This window comes from Cinclus cinclus, chromosome Z, assembly GCF_963662255.1.
Source record: "Cinclus cinclus chromosome Z, bCinCin1.1, whole genome shotgun sequence".
In the NCBI taxonomy this organism is placed as follows: Eukaryota; Metazoa; Chordata; class Aves; order Passeriformes; family Cinclidae; genus Cinclus; species Cinclus cinclus.
The window spans coordinates 28,223,302-28,229,789 of NC_085084.1; positions in this window are offsets into that span (position 1 = coordinate 28,223,302).

Consider the following 6,488-nt stretch of genomic DNA (forward strand, 5'->3'; position numbering starts at 1 on the left):
GTCGGTCGCAGCGGGGCTGTACGGACCGGGTTCTGCTAACCAGATCTTGCCTCTGCCATGCCTGGTATAATAAGCACCTTCCTGGCACAAATTCCTCTTCTTTGTGTCCTTAATAGTGTTTAAGACTTGTTCTTTAACTCCTATCAGAGCCCCTACGTGAGTCACAAAGCGGGCATGAGTAGAGCATGCATCTCGCCAGGCTTGCAGCAAGGTGCTGCCAAAATCTAAACACTCTCTGCATACAGCTCAGTGGATACAAACTATTGTATTTAGGGTTTGCCACTTGTGCGGGAGGCGGCGCTGGGATCCAGCGGGACGGGCGGGCCCCGCCCAGGGCAGGGCCGGGTGCGCGTCCGCCCCCCCCAGTCCCGGTCCCGGTCCCGGTCCCGGTCCAGGCGCGGCGCCGCAAAGTCTCCTGCACCGCCCGCTCCGCTCGGCCCCGGCGCTGCCGCGGCCGCCGCCCGCGCACACACAGTGAGTGAGGGGGTGAGGGAGTGAGGGGGTGAGCGGGTTGAGGGGGTGAGGGAGTGGGTGAGTGAGCGGCTGAGTGAGGGGGTGAGTGAGGGGGTGAGCGGGTGAGGGGGTGAGGGAGTGGGTGAGTGAGCGGCTGAGTGAGGGGGTGAGTGAGGGGGTGAGTGAGTGAGCGGGTGAGGGGGTGAGGGAGTGGGTGAGTGAGCGGCTGAGTGAGGGGGTGAGTGAGGGGGTGAGGGAGTGGGTGAGTGAGGGGGTGAGTGAGGGGGTGAGTGAGTGAGCGGGTGAGGGGGTGAGGGAGTGGGTGAGTGAGCGGGTGAGTGAGGGGATGAGTGAGGGGGTGAGGGAGTGGGTGAGTGAGCGGGTGAGTGAGGGGGTGAGTGAGCGCCGCCGCTGCTGTCCCCATCCCGGCCGCGGCGGGCGGCCCCGGCCCCCACGCCCTGTCCTGCTCGCCCCATAGAGGCGGCGGGGCGGGCCGGGGGCCCGGCGTGGGCCTCGGCAGCACCCGAGGGGAGAAATGTGGGTCTGGGGCCGCCTCCTGCCCCGGCGGGTACCGGCGCCGAGCTCCGTGTAGGAGCTGCCCGGAGCCACGCGGGGATTTTGCTCACCGCCGATGTGTTTGGGTGAAGGCTGCTCTGCTGTGGTCTGCTCGGGGCTCCGAGGCTCCTCCTGGGCTGGCTTTTCGCTGTTTTTCCGAAGTGTTTCTGCTTTCAGCCGGTGTGAGCCTTGCCCCGCGTCCGTGTGCGCTGGGGCTCGCAGGACTGACCTGCAGTTCTTGAGGCAGAGGCAAGCGTGGTGATGCAGCTCAAGTCTGCGCGGTGGTGGAGACAGACTTTTCTGGGACGTGCTATTTTGGCTTTGGAATACTGCTAGCAAAAGTCCTGAGGTTCTGCCGGTAGAATTAGTCGTATCTTATTTACATACTGCTAATTAAATAAGAGAGATCACAATTCAGTGTAGGATTTTAGAAATCTGAATGGTCAGGCCTTCCACACCCCTGTGTGTCTCTAGAGACACTCTAGACATGTTCAGTCTTACCTGAGCAGGGGTAGAGTAAAACACGGTCCAGGTGACGCTTCCCCCTCTCTGCACATGTCCTGTTTTCGGTCTGTTGCGGTTACACTCCTTTGCAAGTTGTTTGTGTAACTAGTCAGTGCGGGCTGCCTGGTCAAAACTTCTCCCAGCAGTCGTTTTCACGCTTTCACACTCACTGGCTGGGTTGACTGCTTCCAGCTGTTTATCCCTTGTAGGCTCTAAATAGGAAATCTGCTTTGAAAGAGTGTCGACAGTGGAGGTAAGCAAAAAAAAAAAAAAAAAAAAAAGAAAATCTGAAGGGGTGTTGCACTGGAAAGAGGGTCCGAGACCTGTACTTGGAAGACAAAACTTCATAAACTTGGAGCATGCTTAGAAGCAGGAAGAAGAAACTGAAATGTTCTAGTACATTAACATTTAGTACTAGAACTGAAACGTTCTAATATATTTAGTGCCTCTACTTCACCGGAAAGGAAATTTCACCTGGAACACTATTGAAACAGAAGTTACGGTGCACATCTTTGCAGGAGTGCAAAATACTACAGCTTGAAATGGAAGTTGCTCACTGTTTGCCCTGACAACAGGAAGCTGCTCATTTCCGTTAAATAGTAACTAGCCTAATCTGACCAAACCTAGGTTTCAGTGTGCTCCGTGGCTTAATTTATCTCTTTGGAATTTTCTTTAAATAGCTGATGCTAGGTAAAGAATGATACGTGCTAGTTAAAAAGGCTGACTGGATAACCAAATCTCAACTTTAGTCAGTTTTGTATTTTGGTACAACAAAGCAAGTCCTCCAAGTGAAGGATGATAAAATGCCTAATTAGCATTAACGCAGATGCATCCTTACAATTAGTTTTATACCAAACTAATACTGAAATACTGAAATAGCAATTTATGGTATGTAAACAGTGCTAGTTTGAGATAAGTTACATCTTAGGATGAATTTTCTTCCAAGTTGCAGATGTTTGTTCTTGAGTTTACCTCATAATAAAGGTTTGGGCTAGAATTCATCTTTATAATTTTTGTTAATCCTTGTACATGAACAGTACAAAGATGAAAAGGAAAAAAGTCACCAAATGGTACTTGTCATGGTGTTACCATTTGTGTATATCCTTTAAAACTGCCTATTTAATCTAAAAGGTTGGTAATAGCTTTCCATAGTTTTTTTTCTGTATTTATTAGATTCTAGCGGCTTTAACCACTTTCTAGGTAAATTTGGTTACAGCTTCTCATATGCCTAAGATAAATCTTAAGGCAAAGAGATGGTACTTTGCTTCTTTTCCTTCTGTCTTTTTCCACTGCCTTTGTAGGTATGTTTCTTGTAGTTTTTTATTTTTCTCTATATTAGACAGATCATTTAAACTAGTTTTATCTTCTCCCACTGACAAATTTCTTACACAGTGTTTGTCACATTTTGTGTATCTGATTGATCTGATGAACAAATCAAAATTTTACTGAAAATTAAGCTTATAGGAAGAATTTTCTTGTAGGGAAAGTCTTCTTTGTGTGCAATATGCCTTGAAAAAGGGTCAAGACAAATTTCAGTAATATGTACCTCAACTTGCCAGATTCTAGTGCTTTGTTTTTAGCTTTGGACTATCAGTACACAAATGGTCATGCTCCAGGAGCTATGATTTAATGTCTGAGTAACTTGGGGACTTTTTTGGGCTGGTCTGGGGAATTTTTTGTGTCCATTTACTCACAGCCATGAGAAGCCATGTTGTCAACTATATTTATGATAAAAATGTTTACAACATTCTTCAGCTGTAATGTAGTGCAAATTCTAGGCCTCTTTATTTTATGCTGGCTTTGCCGTCACTGAAAGTGAGTATGGTTTGAAATGAGGTGGGGTTTTTTCCCTCTTATGCCTCCAATGTCATCAGATCATAAGACCCAGGGTAAATGTTACTTACCTGTGTTCAAGTGAAATTTAAGATGGCATTTTTCAGTTAAGCGTGTGAACAAGAGGTTTCACACACAGGCATTTTATATTCTGTTTCTCAGGTAATGTTTTGTTCAAACTAGAATTTCCTTTCTTAACCTAGAGATTGACCTCACCCCTGCTGAGAAGTGAGCTCTGCTCTGAGACTGAGGTGTGTAATTTGCAGAGCAGTGGAGGCACTTGGCTCTTTCCTAAGCATCTCTAACAAGTCTCAATGGGAAGAGTGTGGAGTACAGGATTTGTATTAGAAACTGGTAATCCTGTGTTTCAGCTGCTGTTGTCTGAACTGATCGTTGACACAGTCACTTCAAGCCAAAATATCACTTCTTTCTTCATTTCAGTGTGGTGGTTCCTGGAATCTCTGTAGTAAGGCAGGTGTGTGAGATGGGGTATTAAACAAGATGCATGGCTTTTAAATTGTAAGAGTTAAAGCTATTCCTTAATTTCCATACATTTTTGTTTGGAAATATAGATAATGAACAGTAAATGTCTCAGCCCTTGAGTAAACCTTATAGGGGCTTAAAAGTGTGTTACCTGACTTTTTGATGATAATGCCCTTAGCTGGCGCTGTTGAGTTGTATGCTGAGGATTAAGTCCAGAAGACATTAGTACCAAAATCTGCATTTCTTTTAATCTTTTCTCATTAAATAAAATTGTGTCTTCTAACAGGCAAACTTTAGTTTTTAAATGCACTCGGCTTAATCCAAAATCTCATTTTTCTTCCAGAAATGGGGTTGTGTATTTTTAAGTAACTGTTTTTGAAGCTCAGTATTTATAGTGGGATCAACAAAACTGGACACATTAAAACCTGGCATTTTCTCCCAGTTTATGGAATAATGCAGTGGAGAATGCAGGAGTGCAGTAGTGTTGGCCTAGGGAAATCAGGCTGGGTGCAGCTGTGGCTAATGGTGGTTATTTGGATACATGTCTGACCTTGAGTGATGGTTGTTAAATCATCTAAAGGAAGTGTGTGTGCCTGAGCAGTGGACTGAGCTCTCTGTGTTTGCAGTTGAGTATTTGGTCTGTGCTTCTGTCTGGAGACCCCAGAATGAGTTAGTGGAACTTCCATTTACCACAGCAATTTGATATTTATTACCTGATCAATTGCAAAATTTTTGTTGTGTGGTGTGTTTAAGCCTTTCTGAATTAACGGATTAATTTCTGCTGTAGTAGAGCCTTACTGGAGCACATGCCATGCTAAGGAGGTCTGAAGAGGAATTCAGGGAATGGCAGAGCGAAGCAAACTGTTTTAAACAGAACTGGCTTCTGAAGTTGAAGGTTTTATATGCTTGCTTCTTTTAGTGTCTTTGTCTGGTACTTGTAAACTAAATTTCCAACTAACCAAGTATTTTTACAGACAATGTATTTTTTTCTTGTTTGGTGTCTTGTTTGGTGTTTTGTCTGCAGAAGTTACTGGGGCTCAGGGTGAACTGTCAATAACTGAACTGATGAAAAACATGTAATCATAGTCCATATTATTCCTCTACATACTAAATACTTGTAAAAGGAAGGAATATATTTCCTTCCTTTCAAACTTTAAGGAAATGAGAAGCATAAAAATAAGCTGCAAACAGAGAAAGCATATACCTGCATGTTACCTGCTAAGGTACTTGTCTCTTGAGGTTTGAAGTTGAACACCTCTCTTGTGATGGAAATAAAATCCACTAGTTACCTCTGACTTGTTGTCCTCTCCAGCATATATATGACACACAGATAGCGTTGTAATTTTGTTGTCTTGAAAGGCATTTTAAGTAATAATAAGTGATCCAGTGAGGCAAAAAAAAAAAAAAAAGAACCTGTTGGTAAAAAAGCATTTAGGAATGGGATAATAATTTTATCCAATTGCATGCTAAATTGAAATATATCAATCAAAGTGTTATCACATTTAAATTATTGACTGTGCAGTATGAGATGTATAACCGGTGTGATTCCATGAAGAAGATCCTCTCTTTACCTTCTATCTGAAGCAAGTTGTTTTGCACCCACTTCCAATTTGATACATAGTGCTGGCCTATTTAAAGTTGACATTACTGCAGAATATTATACTTGCCTGAAGAACTTTGCCTGCAAGTACAGCTGAAGTTCTGGAAGATAATTGTGAAATCCTGGAGAAAAGGGTATTGAAAATAGGGCTTCAGGTGACAAGGAGTATTCTCTGTCAGAAGTCTGTTGGGTGTATGTGCTAACTAACATGTCCAGCCTGAATATGTTGCTGCTCTTACCCAGTTCTGAAAGAAACAAAATTGTAATTTTCTGCTTTTGCCAGTTCTGAAGAAATCTGAGTCATAACCATGTCATTGCTATCACTGGAATATTGCTGATGGGATGGGGTTAAAATAATTTTTACGGATTTCTTATGGACGTGGGCACTAAAAATGTTAAGCTTTATATTGGAAAGTGTAAAAGTAGAGGATATGTCTGAGTCTATGAATCTTCTGCTGTGTTCCAATTTCAAGAAGTGATGTTTGCAACAAATCCTTTTACTCCATAAATAGTACACTGTATGGCAGAAGGCTTATCCCCAGCACATGTAAATAGTGAAATGCTCTAAAATATGATTCACCTTTCTGTTGCAATGTCCGAAGTAAATGACTGCCTTTTGACTTACTGAAAGCATTCCAGTGTGTAGTGGGTTGACCTTGGCTGGATGCTAGGCACCCATCAAAGCTGCTCTATCACTCACCCTGGTAACTGAACAGGGGAGAGAAAATAGAGCAAAACGCTGGAGGATCACCCACCAAATAGTATCACAGCATAATGGGAAGTAAAATAAATGTTAAAAATCCTTCCTCCCCACATGTCCCTCCTTGCCAACTCTACTTTCTCCCCCCCAGGGGCGCAGGGAGATGGGTGATGGAGTTTATGGCCAGTTCATGGGATGTTCCTGCTGCTGCTCAGGGAGAGTAGTCCTTCTCCTGTTCCAGCATGAGGTCCCTCCTGCAGGATACAGTTGGGAATTTCTCCAGCTTGAGTCCATTCCACAGACAACAGTTCTACATAAAATGGTGCAGTGTGGGTTGGTGCAGACTTCCTTTGGGGTAGT